The sequence below is a fragment of the Siphateles boraxobius genome, unplaced genomic scaffold (genome assembly GCF_051911475.1).
Source record: "Siphateles boraxobius isolate OS27281-9 unplaced genomic scaffold, OSU_SipBor_1 160, whole genome shotgun sequence".
Classification (NCBI taxonomy): Eukaryota; Metazoa; Chordata; class Actinopteri; order Cypriniformes; family Leuciscidae; genus Siphateles; species Siphateles boraxobius.
In genome coordinates this window covers 1,024,438-1,042,819 of record NW_027508767.1, presented here as the reverse complement: position 1 = coordinate 1,042,819, position 18,382 = coordinate 1,024,438, and positions in this window count along the sequence as shown.

Here is an 18,382-nt window from a genome sequence, read left to right as displayed (position 1 = left end):
AGAAAAAAAAGTTCAAAAGGTCCCCTATGGACTACTGTCTGGCAGACTTGACTTGACTTTTTGACATCAGAAAGAGTCAATGAGGACATCATGTAGCTTTTAGACCTTCTGAGGACCCTCTGACCAGACAAAAAGTTCAAAATGTCCCGTATTTAACTACTGTGTGGCGGACTTGACGACTTTTTAACATCAGAAAGAGTCAATGAGGACATCATGTAGCTTTTAGACCTTCTGGAGACCCTCTGACCAGAAAAAAAGTTCAAAAGCTCCCGCATGGACTACTGTCTGGCGGACTTTACTTGACTTTTTAACATCAGAAAGAGTCAATGAGGACATCATGTAGCTTTTAGACATTTTGAGGACCCTCTGACCAGACAAAAAGTTCAAAATGTCCCGTATTTAACTACTGTGTGGCGGACTTGACGACTTTTTAACATCAGAAAGAGTCAATGAGGACATCATGTAGCTTTTAGACCTTCTGGAGACCCTCTGACCAGAAAAAAAGTTCAAAAGCTCCCGCATGGACTACTGTCTGGCGGACTTTACTTGACTTTTTAACATCAGAAAGAGTCAATGAGGACATCATGTAGCTTTTAGACCTTTTGAGGACCCTCTGACCAGAAAAAAAGTTCAAAAGGTCCCGTATTTAAATACTGTCTGGCGGACTTGACGACTTTTTAACATCAGAAAGAGTCAATGAGGACGTCATGTAGCTTTTAGACCTTCTGGGGCCCCTCGACCAGAAAAAAAGTTCAAAAAGTCCCATATGGACTACTGTCTGGCTGACTTGACTTGACTTTTTAACATCAGAACGAGTCTATGAGGACACCATGTAGCTTTTAGACCTTCTGAGGACCCTCTGAGCAGAAAAAAAGTTCAAAAGGTCCAATATTGACTACTGTCTGGCGGACTTGACTTGATATTTTAACATCAGAAAGAGTCTACGAGGACATCATGGATCTTTTAGACCTCCAGGGGACCCTCTGACTAGAAAAAGTTCAAAAAGTCCCAAATGGACCACTGTCTGGTGGACTTGATCTGCCTTTTTACATCAGAAAGAGTCTATAAGGACATCATGGATCTTTTAGACCTTCTGGGGACCCTCTGATCAGCAAAAAAAACTTCAAAAAGTCCCATATGGACTACTGTCTGGCGGATTTGACGACTTTTTAACATCAGAAAGAGTCTATAAGGACATCATGGATCTTTTAGACCTTCTGGGGACCCTCTGACCAGAAAAAAAGTTCCAAAAGTCCCATATGGACTACTTTCTGGTGGACTTGATGACTTTTTGACATCAGAACGAGTCTATCATGAGATCATGGATCTTTTAGACCTTCTGGGGACCCTCTGAGCAGAAAAAAAGTTCAAAAAGTCCCCTATGGACTACTGTCTGGCGGACTTGACTTGACTTTTTAACATCAGAACGAGTCTATGAGGACATCATGTAGCTTTTAGACCTTCTGAGGACCCTCTGAGCAGAAAAAAAGTTCAAAAGGTCCAATATTGACTACTGTCTGGCGGACTTGACTTGATATTTTAACATCAGAAAGAGTCTATGAGGACATCATGGATCTTTTAGACCTCCAGGGGACCCTCTGACTAGAAAAAGTTCAAAAAGTCCCAAATGGACCACTGTCTGGTGGACTTGATCTGCCTTTTTAACATCAGAAAGAGTCTATAAGGACATCATGGATCTTTTAGACCTTCTGGGGACCCTCTGATCAGAAAAAAAAACTTCAAAAAGTCCCATATGGACTACTGTCTGGCGGATTTGACGACTTTTTAACATCAGAAAGAGTCTATAAGGACATCATGGATCTTTTAGACCTTCTGGGGACCCTCTGACCAGAAAAAAGTTCCAAAAGTCCCATATGTACTACTTTCTGGTGGACTTGATGACTTTCTGACATCAGAACGAGTCTATCATGAGATCATGGATCTTTTAGACCTTCTGGGGACCCTCTGAGCAGAAAAAAAGTTCAAAAAGTCCCATATGGACTACTGTCTGGCGGACTTGATGACTTTTTAACATCAGAACGAGTCTATAAGGACATCATGGATATTTTAGACATTCTGGTGACCCTCTGAGCAGATAAAAAGTTCAAAAGGTCCCCTATGGACTACTGTCTGGCAGACTTGACGACTTTTTAACATCAGAACGAGCTCTATAAGGACTAATTGATCTTTTAGACATTCTGGGGACGCTCTGACCAGAAAAAAAGTTCAAAAAGTCCCCTATGGACTACTGTCTGGCGGACTTGACTTGACTTTTTAACATCAGAAAGAGTCAATGAGGACATCATGTAGCTTTTAGACCTTCTGGGGACCCTCTGACCAGAAAAAAAAGTTCAAAAGGTCCCGTATTTAACTACTCTGTGGCGGACTTGACGACGTTTTAACATCAGAACGAGTCTATGAGGACATCATGTAGCTTTTAGACCTTCTGGGGACCCTCTGACCAGAAAAAAAGTTCAAAAAGTCCCATATGGACTACTGTCTGGCGGACTTGACTTGACTTTTTAACATCAGAAAGAGTCAAAAAGGACATCATTGATCTTTTAGACCTTCTGGGGACCCTCTGACCAGACAAAAAGTTCAAAATGTCCCGTATTTAACTACTGTGTGGCGGACTTGACGACTTTTTAACATCAGAAAGAGTCAATGAGGACATCATGTAGCTTTTAGACCTTCTGGAGACCCTCTGACCAGAAAAAAAGTTCAAAAGCTCCCGCATGGACTACTGTCTGGCGGACTTTACTTGACTTTTTAACATAAGAAAGAGTCAATGAGGACATCATGTAGCTTTTAGACCTTTTGAGGACCCTCTGACCAGAAAAAAAGTTCAAAAGGTCCCGTATTTAAATACTGTCTGGCGGACTTGACGACTTTTTAACATCAGAAAGAGTCAATGAGGACGTCATGTAGCTTTTAGACCTTCTGGGGCCCCTCGACCAGAAAAAAAGTTCAAAAAGTCCCATATGGACTACTGTCTGGCTGACTTGACTTGACTTTTTAACATCAGAACGAGTCTATGAGGACACCATGTAGCTTTTAGACCTTCTGAGGACCCTCTGAGCAGAAAAAAAGTTCAAAAGGTCCAATATTGACTACTGTCTGGCGGACTTGACTTGACTTTTTAACATCAGAATGATTTATAAGGACATCATGGACCTTTTAGACTTTCTGGGGACCCTCTGATCAGAAAAAAACTTCAAAAAGTCCCATATGGACGAATTTTTAACATCAGAACGAGTCTATAAGGACGTAATGGATCTTTTAGACCTTCTGGGGACCCTCTGACCAGAAAAAAAGTTCCAAAAGATCCATATGGACTACTTTCTGGCGGACTTGATGACTTTTTGACATCAGAACGAGTCTATAAGGACATCATGGATCTTTTAGACCTTCTGGGGACCCTATGACCAGAAAAAAAGTTCAAAAAGTCCCATATGGACTACTTTCTGGCGGACTTGACTTGACTTTTTAACATCAGAAAGAGTCTATAAGGACATGATGGATCTTTTAGACCTTCTGGGGACCCTCTGACCAGAAAAAAAGTTCAAAAAGTCCCATATGGACTACTGTCTGGCGTACTTGACTTGACTTTGTAACATCAGAACGAGTCTATAAGGACATCATGGATCTTTTAGACCTTCTGGGGACCCGCTGACCAGAAAAAAAGCTCAAAAAGTCCCATATGGACTACTGTCTGGCGGATTTGTCGACTTTTTAACATCAGAAAGAGTCTATAAGGACATCATGGATCTTTTAGACCTTCTGGGGACCCTCTGAGCAGAAAAAAAGTTCAAAAGGTCCCCTATGGACTACTGTCTGGCGGACTTGACTTGACTTTTTAACATCAGAAAGAGTCAATGAGGACATCATGTAGCTTTAAGACCTTCTGAGGACCCTCGGACCAGAAAAAAAGTTCAAAAAGTCCCATATGGACTACTGTCTGGCGGACTTGACTTGACTTTTTAACATCAGAACGAGTCTATAAGGATATCATGAATCTATTAGACCTTCTGGTGACCCTCTGAGCAGAAAAAAAAGTTCAAAAGGTCCCCTATGGACTACTGTCTGGCGGACTTGACTTGACTTTTTAACATCAGAAAGAGTCAATGAGGACATCATGTAGCTTTAAGACCTTCTGAGGACCCTCGGACCAGAAAAAAAGTTCAAAAAGTCCCATATGGACTACTGTCTGGCGGACTTGACTTGACTTTTTAACATCAGAACGAGTCTATAAGGATATCATGAATCTATTAGACCTTCTGGTGACCCTCTGAGCAGAAAAAAAAGTTCAAAAGGTCCCCTATGGACTACAGTCTGGCAGACTTGACTTGACTTTTTGACATCAGAAAGAGTCAATGAGGACATCATGTAGCTTTTAGACCTTCTGAGGACCCTCTGACCAGACAAAAAGTTCAAAATGTCCCGTATTTAACTACTGTGTGGCGGACTTGACGACTTTTTAACATCAGAAAGAGTCAATGAGGACATCATGTAGCTTTTAGACCTTCTGGAGACCCTCTGACCAGAAAAAAAGTTCAAAAGCTCCCGCATGGACTACTGTCTGGCGGACTTTACTTGACTTTTTAACATCAGAAAGAGTCAATGAGGACATCATGTAGCTTTTAGACCTTTTGAGGACCCTCTGACCAGAAAAAAAGTTCAAAAGGTCCCGTATTTAAATACTGTCTGGCGGACTTGACGACTTTTTAACATCAGAAAGAGTCAATGAGGACGTCATGTAGCTTTTAGACCTTCTGGGGCCCCTCGACCAGAAAAAAAGTTCAAAAAGTCCCATATGGACTACTGTCTGGCTGACTTGACTTGACTTTTTAACATCAGAACGAGTCTATGAGGACACCATGTAGCTTTTAGACCTTCTGAGGACCCTCTGAGCAGAAAAAAAGTTCAAAAGGTCCAATATTGACTACTGTCTGGCGGACTTGACTTGATATTTTAACATCAGAAAGAGTCTACGAGGACATCATGGATCTTTTAGACCTCCAGGGGACCCTCTGACTAGAAAAAGTTCAAAAAGTCCCAAATGGACCACTGTCTGGTGGACTTGATCTGCCTTTTTACATCAGAAAGAGTCTATAAGGACATCATGGATCTTTTAGACCTTCTGGGGACCCTCTGATCAGAAAAAAAAAACTTCAAAAAGTCCCATATGGACTACTGTCTGGCGGATTTGACAACTTTTTAACATCAGAAAGAGTCTATAAGGACATCATGGATCTTTTAGACCTTCTGGGGACCCTCTGACCAGAAAAAAAGTTCCAAAAGTCCCATATGGACTACTTTCTGGTGGACTTGATGACTTTTTGACATCAGAACGAGTCAATGAGGACATCATGTAGCTTTTAGACCTTCTGGGGACCCTCTGACCAGAAAAAAAAGTTCAAAAGGTCCCGTATTTAACTACTCTGTGGCGGACTTGACGACTTTTTAACATCAGAACGAGTCTATGAGGACATCATGTAGCTTTTAGACCTTCTGAGGACCCTCTGAGCAGAAAAAAAGTTCAAAAGGTCCAATATTGACTACTGTCTGGCGGACTTGACTTGATATTTTAACATCAGAAAGAGTCTACGAGGACATCATGGATCTTTTAGACCTCCAGGGGACCCTCTGACTAGAAAAAGTTCAAAAAGTCCCAAATGGACCACTGTCTGGTGGACTTGATCTGCCTTTTTAACATCAGAAAGAGTCTATAAGGACATCATGGATCTTTTAGACCTTCTGGGGACCCTCTGATCAGAAAAAAAAACTTCAAAAAGTCCCATATGGACTACTGTCTGGCGGATATGACGACTTTTTAACATCAGAAAGAGTCTATAAGGACATCATGGATCTTTTAGACCTTCTGGGGACCCTCTGACCAGAAAAAAGTTCCAAAAGTCCCATATGGACTACTTTCTGGTGGACTTGATGACTTTTTGACATCAGAACGAGTCTATCATGAGATCATGGATCTTTTAGACCTTCTGGGGACCCTCTGAGCAGAAAAAAAGTTCAAAAAGTCCCATATGGACTACTGTCTGGCGGACTTGACGACTTTTTAACATCAGAACGAGTCTATAAGGACATCATGGATATTTTAGACATTCTGGTGACCCTCTGAGCAGATAAAAAGTTCAAAAGGTCCCCTATGGACTACTGTCTGGCAGACTTGACGACTTTTTAACATCAGAACGAGGTCTATAAGGACTAATTGATCTTTTAGACCTTCTGGGGACCCTCTGACCAGAAAAAAAGTTCAAAAAGTCCCCTATGGACTACTGTCTGGCGGACTTGATTTGACTTTTTAACATCAGAAAGAGTCAATGAGGACATCATGTAGCTTTTAGACCTTCTGGGGACCCTCTGACCAGAAAAAAAAGTTCAAAAGGTCCCGTATTTAACTACTCTGTGGCGGACTTGACGACGTTTTAACATCAGAACGAGTCTATGAGGACATCATGTAGCTTTTAGACCTTCTGGGGACCCTCTGACCAGAAAAAAAGTTCAAAAAGTCCCATATGGACTACTGTCTGGCGGACTTGACTTGACTTTTTAACATCAGAAAGAGTCAAAAAGGACATCATTGATCTTTTAGACCTTCTGGGGACCCTCTGACCAGACAAAAAGTTCAAAATGTCCCGTATTTAACTACTGTGTGGCGGACTTGACGACTTTTTAACATCAGAAAGAGTCAATGAGGACATCATGTAGCTTTTAGACCTTCTGGAGACCCTCTGACCAGAAAAAAAGTTCAAAAGCTCCCGCATGGACTACTGTCTGGCGGACTTTACTTGACTTTTTAACATCAGAAAGAGTCAATGAGGACATCATGTAGCTTTTAGACCTTTTGAGGACCCTCTGACCAGAAAAAAAGTTCAAAAGGTCCCGTATTTAAATACTGTCTGGCGGACTTGACGACTTTTTAACATCAGAAAGAGTCAATGAGGACGTCATGTAGCTTTTAGACCTTCTGGGGCCCCTCGACCAGAGAAAAAGTTCAAAAAGTCCCATATGGACTACTGTCTGGCTGACTTGACTTGACTTTTTAACATCAGAACGAGTCTCTGAGGACACCATGTAGCTTTTAGACCTTCTGAGGACCCTCTGAGCAGAAAAAAAGTTCAAAAGGTCCAATATTGACTACTGTCTGGCGGACTTGACTTGACTTTTTAACATCAGAATGATTTATAAGGACATCATGGACCTTTTAGACTTTCTGGGGACCCTCTGATCAGAAAAAAACTTCAAAAAGTCCCATATGGACGAATTTTTAACATCAGAACGAGTCTATAAGGACGTAATGGATCTTTTAGACCTTCTGGGGACCCTCTGACCAGAAAAAAAGTTCCAAAAGATCCATATGGACTACTTTCTGGCGGACTTGATGACTTTTTGACATCAGAACGAGTCTATAAGGACATCATGGATCTTTTAGACCTTCTGGGGACCCTATGACCAGAAAAAAAGTTCAAAAAGTCCCCTATGGACTACTTTCTGGCGGACTTGACTTGACTTTTTAACATCAGAAAGAGTCTATAAGGACATGATGGATCTTTTAGACCTTCTGGGGACCCTCTGACCAGAAAAAAAGTTCAAAAAGTCCCATATGGACTACTGTCTGGCGTACTTGACTTGATTTTGTAACATCAGAACGAGTCTATAAGGACATCATGGATCTTTTAGACCTTCTGGGGACCCGCTGACCAGAAAAAAAGCTCAAAAAGTCCCATATGGACTACTGTCTGGCGGATTTGTCGACTTTTTAACATCAGAAAGAGTCTAAAGAGTCTCATCATGGATCTTTTAGACCTTCTGGGGACCCTCTGAGCAGAAAAAAAGTTCAAAAGGTCCCCTATGGACTACTGTCTGGCGGACTTGACTTGACTTTTTAACATCAGAAAGAGTCAATGAGGACATCATGTAGCTTTAAGACCTTCTGAGGACCCTCGGACCAGAAAAAAAGTTCAAAAAGTCCCATATGGACTACTGTCTGGCGGACTTGACTTGACTTTTTAACATCAGAACGAGTCTATAAGGATATCATGAATCTATTAGACCTTCTGGTGACCCTCTGAGCAGAAAAAAAAGTTCAAAAGGTCCCCTATGGACTACTGTCCGGCAGACTTGACGACTTTTTGACATCAGAAAGAGTCAATGAGGACATCATGTAGCTTTTAGACCTTCTGAGGACCCTCTGACCAGACAAAAAGTTCAAAATGTCCCGTATTTAACTACTGTGTGGCGGACTTGACGACTTTTTAACATCAGAAAGAGTCAATGAGGACATCATGTAGCTTTTAGACCTTCTGGAGACCCTCTGACCAGAAAAAAAGTTCAAAAGCTCCCGCATGGACTACTGTCTGGCGGACTTTACTTGACTTTTTAACATCAGAAAGAGTCAATGAGGACATCATGTAGCTTTTAGACCTTTTGAGGACCCTCTGACCAGAAAAAAAGTTCAAAAGGTCCCGTATTTAAATACTGTCTGGCGGACTTGACGACTTTTTAACATCAGAAAGAGTCAATGAGGACGTCATGTAGCTTTTAGACCTTCTGGGGCCCCTCGACCAGAAAAAAAGTTCAAAAAGTCCCATATGGACTACTGTCTGGCTGACTTGACTTGACTTTTTAACATCAGAACGAGTCTATGAGGACACCATGTAGCTTTTAGACCTTCTGAGGACCCTCTGAGCAGAAAAAAAGTTCAAAAGGTCCAATATTGACTACTGTCTGACGGACTTGACTTGATATTTTAACATCAGAAAGAGTCTACGAGGACATCATGGATCTTTTAGACCTTCTGGAGACCCTCTGATCAGAAAAAAAAACTTCAAAAAGTCCCATATGGACTACTGTCTGGCGGATTTGACGACTTTTTAACATCAGAAAGAGTCTATAAGGACATCATGGATCTTTTAGACCTTCTGGGGACCCTCTGACCAGAAAAAAAGTTCCAAAAGTCCCATATGGACTACTTTCTGGTGGACTTGATGACTTTTTGACATCAGAACGAGTCTATCATGAGATCATGGATCTTTTAGACCTTCTGGGGACCCTCTGAGCAGAAAAAAAGTTCAAAAAGTCCCATATGGACTACTGTCTGGCGGACTTGACGACTTTTTAACATCAGAACGAGTCTATAAGGACATCATGGATATTTTAGACATTCTGGTGACCCTCTGAGCAGATAAAAAGTTCAAAAGGTCCCCTATGGACTACTGTCTGGCAGACTTGACGACTTTTTAACATCAGAACGAGGTCTATAAGGACTAATTGATCTTTTAGACCTCTGGGGACCTTCTGACCAGAAAAAAAGTTCAAAAAGTCCCCTATGGACTACTGTCTGGCGGACTTGACTTGACTTTTTAACATCAGAAAGAGTCAATGAGGACATCATGTAGCTTTTAGACCTTCTGGGGACCCTCTGACCAGAAAAAAAAGTTCAAAAGGTCCCGTATTTAACTACTCTGTGGCGGACTTGACGACTTTTTAACATCAGAACGAGTCTATGAGGACATCATGTAGCTTTTAGACCTTCTGAGGACCCTCTGAGCAGAAAAAAAGTTCAAAAGGTCCAATATTGACTACTGTCTGGCGGACTTGACTTGATATTTTAACATCAGAAAGAGTCTACGAGGACATCATGGATCTTTTAGACCTCTGACTAGAAAAAGTTCAAAAAGTCCCAAATGGACCACTGTCTGGTGGACTTGATCTGCCTTTTTAACATCAGAAAGAGTCTATATGGACATCATGGATCTTTTAGACCTTCTGGGGACCCTCTGATCAGAAAAAAAAACTTCAAAAAGTCCCATATGGACTACTGTCTTGCGGATTTGACGACTTTTTAACATTAGAAAGAGTCTGTAAGGACATCATGGATCTTTTAGACCTTCTGGGGACCCTCTGACCAGAAAAAAAGTTCCAAAAGTCCCATATGGACTACTTTCTGGTGGACTTGATGACTTTTTGACATCAGAACGAGTCTATCAGGAGATCATGGATCTTTTAGACCTTCTGGGGACCCTGTGACCAGAAAAAAAGTTCAAAAAGTCCCATATGGACTACTGTCTGGCGGACTTGACGACTTTTTAACATCAGAACGAGTCTATAAGGACATCATGGATCTTTTAGACATTCTGGTGACCCTCTGAGCAGATAAAAAGTTCAAAAGGTCCCGAATGGACTACTGTCTGGCAGACTTGAGGACTTTTTAACATCAGAAAGAGTCTATAAGGACGTAATTGATCTTTTAGACCTTCTGGGGACCCTCTGACCAGAAAAAAAGTTCAAAAAGTCCCATATGGACTACTGTCTGGCGGACTTGACTTGACTTTTTAACATCAGAACGAGTCTATAAGGAAGGACATCATGGATCTTTTAGACCTTCTGGGAACCTTCTTTCCAGAAAAAAAGTGTTCAAAAGGTCCCGTATTTAACTACTGTCTGGCGTACTTGACGACGTTTTAACATCAGAAAGAGTCAATGAGGACATCATGTAGCTTTTGACCTTCTAGGGACCCTCTGACCAGAAAAAAAGTTCAAAAAGTCCCATATGGACTACTGTCTGGCGGACTTGACTTGACTTTTTAACATCAGAACGAGTCTATAAGGACATCATGGATCTTTTAGACCTTCTGGTGACCCTCTGAGCAGAAAAAAAGTTCAAAAGGTCCCCTATGGACTACTGTCTGGCAGACTTGACGACTTTTTAACATCAGAAAGAGTCAATGAGGACATCATGTAGCTTTTAGACCTTCTGAGGACCCTCTGACCAGACAAAAAGTTCAAAAGGTCCCTATTTAACTACTGTCTGGCGGACTTGACAACTTTTTAACATCAGAAAGAGTCAATGAGGACATCTTGTAGCTTTTAGACCTTCTGAGGACCCTTTGAGCAGAAAAAAGTTCAAAAGGTCCAATATGGACTACTGTCTGGCGGACTTGACTTGACTTTTTAACATAAGAAAGAGTAATTGAGGACATCATGTAGCTTTTAGACCTTCTGAGGACCCTCTGAGCAGAAAAAAAGTTCAAAAGGTCCCATATGGACTACTGTCTGGCGTACTTGACTTGACTTTTTAACATCAGAACGAGTCTATAAGGACATCATGGATCTTTTAGACCTTCTGGGGACCCTCTGAGCAGAAAAAAAGTTCAAAAAGTCCCATATGGACTACTGTCTGGCGGACTTGACGACTTTTTAACATCAGAACGAGTCTATAAGGACATCATGGATATTTTAGACATTCTGGTGACCCTCTGAGCAGATAAAAAGTTCAAAAGGTCCCCTATGGACTACTGTCTGGCAGACTTGACGACTTTTTAACATCAGAACGAGGTCTATAAGGACTAATTGATCTTTTAGACCTCTGGGGACCTTCTGACCAGAAAAAAAGTTCAAAAAGTCCCCTATGGACTACTGTCTGGCGGACTTGACTTGACTTTTTAACATCAGAAAGAGTCAATGAGGACATCATGTAGCTTTTAGACCTTCTGGGGACCCTCTGACCAGAAAAAAAAGTTCAAAAGGTCCCGTATTTAACTACTCTGTGGCGGACTTGACGACTTTTTAACATCAGAACGAGTCTATGAGGACATCATGTAGCTTTTAGACCTTCTGAGGACCCTCTGAGCAGAAAAAAAGTTCAAAAGGTCCAATATTGACTACTGTCTGGCGGACTTGACTTGATATTTTAACATCAGAAAGAGTCTACGAGGACATCATGGATCTTTTAGACCTCTGACTAGAAAAAGTTCAAAAAGTCCCAAATGGACCACTGTCTGGTGGACTTGATCTGCCTTTTTAACATCAGAAAGAGTCTATATGGACATCATGGATCTTTTAGACCTTCTGGGGACCCTCTTATCAGAAAAAAAACTTCAAAAAGTCCCATATGGACTACTGTCTTGCGGATTTGACGACTTTTTAACATAAGAAAGAGTCTGTAAGGACATCATGGATCTTTTAGACCTTCTGGGGACCCTCTGACCAGAAAAAAAGTTCCAAAAGTCCCATATGGACTACTTTCTGGTGGACTTGATGACTTTTTGACATCAGAACGAGTCTATCAGGAGATCATGGATCTTTTAGACCTTCTGGGGACCCTGTGACCAGTAAAAAAGTTCAAAAAGTCCCATATGGACTACTGTCTGGCTGACTTGACGACTTTTTAACATCAGAACGAGTCTATAAGGACATCATGGATCTTTTAGACATTCTGGTGACCCTCTGAGCAGATAAAAAGTTCAAAAGGTCCCGAATGGACTACTGTCTGGCAGACTTGAGGACTTTTTAACATCAGAAAGAGTCTATAAGGACGTAATTGATCTTTTAGACCTTCTGGGGACCCTCTGACCAGAAAAAAAGTTCAAAAAGTCCCATATGGACTATTGTCTGGCGGACTTGACTTGACTTTTTAACATCAGAACGAGTCTATAAGGACGTAATTGATCTTTTAGACCTTCTGGGGACCCTCTGACCAGAAAAAAAGTTCAAAAAGTCCCATATGGACTACTGTCTGGCGGACTTGACTTGACTTTTTAACATCAGAACGAGTCTATAAGGAAGGACATCATGGATCTTTTAGACCTTCTGGGAACCTTCTTTCCAGAAAAAAAGTGTTCAAAAGGTCCCGTATTTAACTACTGTCTGGCGTACTTGACGACGTTTTAACATCAGAAAGAGTCAATGAGGACATCATGTAGCTTTTGACCTTCTAGGGACCCTCTGACCAGAAAAAAAGTTCAAAAAGTCCCATATGGACTCCTGTCTGGCGGACTTGACTTGACTTTTTAACATCAGAACGAGTCTATAAGGACATCATGGATCTTTTAGACCTTCTGGTGACCCTCTGAGCAGAAAAAAAGTTCAAAAGGTCCCCTATGGACTACTGTCTGGCAGACTTGACGACTTTTTAACATCAGAAAGAGTCAATGAGGACATCATGTAGCTTTTAGACCTTCTGAGGACCCTCTGACCAGACAAAAAGTTCAAAAGGTCCCTATTTAACTACTGTCTGGCGGACTTGACAAATTTTTAACATCAGAAAGAGTCAATGAGGACATCTTGTAGCTTTTAGACCTTCTGAGGACCCTTTGAGCAGAAAAAAAGTTCAAAAGGTCCAATATGGACTACTGTCTGGCGGACTTGACTTGACTTTTTAACATAAGAAAGAGTAATTGAGGACATCATGTAGCTTTTAGACCTTCTGAGGACCCTCTGAGCAGAAAAAAAGTTCAAAAGGTCCCATATGGACTACTGTCTGGCGGACTTGACGACTTTTTAACATCAGAACGAGTCTATAAGGACATCATGGATATTTTAGACATTCTGGTGACCCTCTGAGCAGATAAAAAGTTCAAAAGGTCCCCTATGGACTACTGTCTGGCAGACTTGACGACTTTTTAACATCAGAACGAGGTCTATAAGGACTAATTGATCTTTTAGACCTCTGGGGACCTTCTGACCAGAAAAAAAGTTCAAAAAGTCCCCTATGGACTACTTTCTGGCGGACTTGACTTGACTTTTTAACATCAGAAAGAGTCAATGAGGACATCATGTAGCTTTTAGACCTTCTGGGGACCCTCTGACCAGAAAAAAAAGTTCAAAAGGTCCCGTATTTAACTACTCTGTGGCGGACTTGACGACTTTTTAACATCAGAACGAGTCTATGAGGACATCATGTAGCTTTTAGACCTTCTGAGGACCCTCTGAGCAGAAAAAAAGTTCAAAAGGTCCAATATTGACTACTGTCTGGCGGACTTGACTTGATATTTTAACATCAGAAAGAGTCTACGAGGACATCATGGATCTTTTAGACCTCTGACTAGAAAAAGTTCAAAAAGTCCCAAATGGACCACTGTCTGGTGGACTTGATCTGCCTTTTTAACATCAGAAAGAGTCTATATGGACATCATGGATCTTTTAGACCTTCTGGGGACCCTCTGATCAGAAAAAAAACTTCAAAAAGTCCCATATGGACTACTGTCTTGCGGATTTGACGACTTTTTAACATAAGAAAGAGTCTGTAAGGACATCATGGATCTTTTAGACCTTCTGGGGACCCTCTGACCAGAAAAAAAGTTCCAAAAGTCCCATATGGACTACTTTCTGGTGGACTTGATGACTTTTTGACATCAGAACGAGTCTATCAGGAGATCATGGATCTTTTAGACCTTCTGGGGACCCTGTGACCAGTAAAAAAGTTCAAAAAGTCCCATATGGACTACTGTCTGGCTGACTTGACGACTTTTTAACATCAGAACGAGTCTATAAGGACATCATGGATCTTTTAGACATTCTGGTGACCCTCTGAGCAGATAAAAAGTTCAAAAGGTCCCGAATGGACTACTGTCTGGCAGACTTGAGGACTTTTTAACATCAGAAAGAGTCTATAAGGACGTAATTGATCTTTTAGACCTTCTGGGGACCCTCTGACCAGAAAAAAAGTTCAAAAAGTCCCATATGGACTACTGTCTGGCGGACTTGACTTGACTTTTTAACATCAGAACGAGTCTATAAGGAAGGACATCATGGATCTTTTAGACCTTCTGGGAACCTTCTTTCCAGAAAAAAAGTGTTCAAAAGGTCCCGTATTTAACTACTGTCTGGCGTACTTGACGACGTTTTAACATCAGAAAGAGTCAATGAGGACATCATGTAGCTTTTGACCTTCTAGGGACCCTCTGACCAGAAAAAAAGTTCAAAAAGTCCCATATGGACTACTGTCTGGCGGACTTGACTTGACTTTTTAACATCAGAACGAGTCTATAAGGACATCATGGATCTTTTAGACCTTCTGGTGACCCTCTGAGCAGAAAAAAAGTTCAAAAGGTCCCCTATGGACTACTGTCTGGCAGACTTGACGACTTTTTAACATCAGAAAGAGTCAATGAGGACATCATGTAGCTTTTAGACCTTCTGAGGACCCTCTGACCAGACAAAAAGTTCAAAAGGTCCCTATTTAACTACTGTCTGGCGGACTTGACAACTTTTTAACATCAGAAAGAGTCAATGAGGACATCTTGTAGCTTTTAGACCTTCTGAGGACCCTTTGAGCAGAAAAAAAGTTCAAAAGGTCCAATATGGACTACTGTCTGGCGGACTTGACTTGACTTTTTAACATAAGAAAGAGTAATTGAGGACATCATGTAGCTTTTAGACCTTCTGAGGACCCTCTGAGCAGAAAAAAAGTTCAAAAGGTCCCATATGGACTACTGTCTGGCGTACTTGACTTGACTTTTTAACATCAGAACGAGTATATAAGGACATCATGGATCTTTTAGACCTTCTGGGGACCCGCTGACCAGAAAAAAGCTCAAAAAGTACCATATGGACTACTTTCTGGCGGACTTGACGAAATTTTAACATCAGAACGGGTCTATGAGGACATTATGTAGCTTTTAGACCTTCTGAGGACCCACTGAGCAGAAAAAAAAGTTCAAAAGTCCAATATTTAACTACTGTCTGGCGGACTTGACGACTTTTTAACATCAGAAAGAGTCAATGAGGACATCATGTAAGTTTCAGACCTTCTGAGGACCCTCTGACCAGAAAAAAAGAGTTCAAAAGGTCCCGTATTTAACTACTGTCTGGCGGACTTGACGACTTTTTAACATCAGAAAGAGTCAATGAGGACATAGTGTAAATTTCAGACCTTCTGAGGACCCTCTGACCAGAAAAAAAGAGTTCAAAAGGTCCCGTATTTAACTACTGTCTGGCGGACTTGACGACTTTTTAACATCAGAAAGAGTCAATGAGGACATCATGTAGCCTTTAGACCTTCTGAGGACCCTCTGAGCAGAAAAAAAGTTCAAAAGGTCCCATATGGACTACTGTCTGGTGGATTTGACTTGATATTTTAACATCAGAAAGAGTCTACGAGGACATCATGGATCTTTTAGACCTCCAAGGCACCCTCTGACTGGAAAAAGTTAAAAAAGTCCCAAATGGACTACTTTCTGGCTGACTTGACTTGACTTTTTAACATCAGAATGATTCTATAAGGACATCATGGATCTTTTAGACCTCCTGGCGACCCTCTGAGCAGAAAAAAAGTTCAAAAAGTCCCATATGGACCACTGTCTGGCGGACTTGATGACTTTTTGACATCAGAACGAGTCTATAAGGACATCATGGATCTTTAAGACCTTCTGGGGACCCTCTGACCAGAAAAAAAGTTCAAAAAGTCCCATATGGACTACTGTCTGGCGGACTTGACTTAACTTATTAACATCAGAATGAGTCTATAAGGACATGATGGATCTTTTAGACCTTCTGGGGACCCTCTGACCAGAAAAAAGTTCAAAAAGTCCCATATGGACTACTGTCTGGCGGACTTGACTTGACTTTTTAACATCAGAACGAGTCTATGAGGACAGCATGTAGCTTTTAGACCTTCTGGTGACCCTCTGAGCAGAAAAAAAGTTCAAAAGCTCCGGTATGGACTACTGTCTGGCGGACTTTACTTGACTTTTTAACATCAGAAAGAGTCAATGAGGACATCATGTAGCCTTTAGACCTTTTGAGGAACCACTGACCAGAAAAAAAGTTCAAAAGTTCCCGTATTTAACTACTGTCTGGCGGACTTGACGACTTTTTAACATCAAAAAGAGTCAATGAGGACATTCATGTAGCTTTTAGACCTTCTGGGGACCCTCTGACCAGAAAAAAAGTTCAAAAAGTCCCATATGGACTACTGTCTGGCGGACTTGACTTGACTTTTTAACATCAGAACGAGTCTATAAGGACATCATGGATCTTTTAGACCTTCTGGTGACCCTCTGACCAGAAAAAAAGTTCAAAAAGTCCCATATGGACTACTATCTGGCGTACTTGACTTGACTTTTTAACATCAGAATGAGTCTATAAGGACATCATGGATCTTTTAGACCATCTGGGGACCCGCTGACCAGAAAAAAAGCTCAAAAAGTACCATATGGACTACTTTCTGGCGGACTTGACGAAATTTTAACATCAGAACGAGTCTATGAGGACATCATGTAGCTTTTAGACCTTCTGAGGACCCACTGAGCAGAAAAAAAAGTTCAAAAGTCCCATATTTAACTACTGTCTGGCGGACTTGACGACTTTTTAACATCAGAAAGAGTCAATGAGGACATCATGTAAGTTTCAGACCTTCTGACGACCCTCTGACCAGAAAAAAAGAGTTCAAAAGGTCCCGTATTTAACTACTGTCTGGCGGACTTGACGACTTTTTAACATCAGAAAGAGTCAATGAGGACATCATGTAGCTTTTAGACCTTCTGGGGACCCTCTGACCAGAAAAAAAGTTCAAAACGTCCCATATGGACTACTGTCTGGCAGACTTGACTTGACTTTTTAACATCAGAACGAGTCTATGAGGACAGCATGTAGCTTTTAGACCTTCTGGTGACCCTTTGAGCAGAAAAAAAGTTCAAAAGCTCCGGTATGGACTACTGTCTGGCGGACTTTACTTGACTTTTTAACATCAGAAAGAGTCAATGAGGACATCATGTAGCTTTTAGACCTTCTGAGGACCCTCTGACCAGAAAAAAAGTTCAAAAGTTCGCGTATTTAACTACTGTCTGGCGGACTTGACGACTTTTTAACATCAGAAAGAGTCAATGAGGACATCATGTAAATTTTAGACCTTCTGAGGACCCTCTGAGCAGAAAAAAAATTCAAAAGGTCCAATATGGACTACTGTCTGGCGGACTTGACTTGACTTTTTAACATAAGAAAGAGTCTATAAGGACATCATGGATCTTTTAGACCTTCTGGGGACCCTCTGACGGGAAAAAAGTTCAAAAAGTCCCATATGGACTACTGTCTAGCGGACTTGACGACTTTTTAACATCAGAACGAGTCTATAAGGACATCATGGATCTTTTAGACCTTCTAGGGACCCTCTGACCAGAAAAAAAGTTCCAAAAGTCCCATATGGACTACTTTCTGGCGGACTTGATGACTTTTTGACATCAGAACGAGTCTATAAGGACATCATGGATCTTTTAGACCTTCTGGGGACCCTCTGACCAGAAAAAAAGTTCAAAAAGTCCCATATGGACTACTGTCTGGCGGACTTGACTTGACTTTTTGACATCAGAACGAGTCTATAAGGACATCATGGATCTTTTAGACCTTCTGGGGACCCTCTGACCAGAAAAAAAGTTCAAAAAGTCCCAGATGGACTACTTTCTGGCGGACTTGACTTGACTTTTTAACATCAGAAAGAGTCAATGAGGACATCATGTAGCTTTTAGACCTTCTGGGGACCCTCTGACCAGAAAAAAAAAGTTCAAAAGGTCCCGTATTTAACTACTCTGTGGCGGACTTGACGACTTTTTAACATCAGAACGAGTCTATGAGGACATCATGT